The sequence below is a fragment of the Egretta garzetta genome, unplaced genomic scaffold, assembly GCF_000687185.1.
Source record: "Egretta garzetta isolate BGI_Z169 unplaced genomic scaffold, ASM68718v1 scaffold375, whole genome shotgun sequence".
In the NCBI taxonomy this organism is placed as follows: Eukaryota; Metazoa; Chordata; class Aves; order Pelecaniformes; family Ardeidae; genus Egretta; species Egretta garzetta.
Window position 1 is genome coordinate 2,213,897 of NW_009259786.1, and position 398 is coordinate 2,214,294.

The window sequence follows — 398 nt, forward strand, 5'->3', positions numbered from 1 at the left end:
ACGAAGCGAGTCAAAAGGATGTAAGCGGTAAGGGTGGAGGTGGGAGGTAGTCGCCGCCTTTACTTGCAAATTCACGTGTTACGGGGCCGCCGTGGCCTGTTTCAAAAGGACAGTAGGACTTCACCGGTTCGTGGGTCAATACCATAACATGCAGTCAGGCCAGAGTGTATGTATTAATTAGATATAAATAAAGACGTTAACTTGACTCCTTACACAGGGCTTGGGAAAGGTTGCTATAGCTGCAGTTAATCCAGGGCAGTAATGAGGCTCCTAAAGCTGTGAAGTTTGTCTTCTTCACCCTCATTTACTTTGAAGAAATAGGCCTTGAGAATTGAAAGCATGCCTTTGAGCCACCTGCTGTCATTTTCAAAATTCTGTATTACTTAATCAGAGGGATA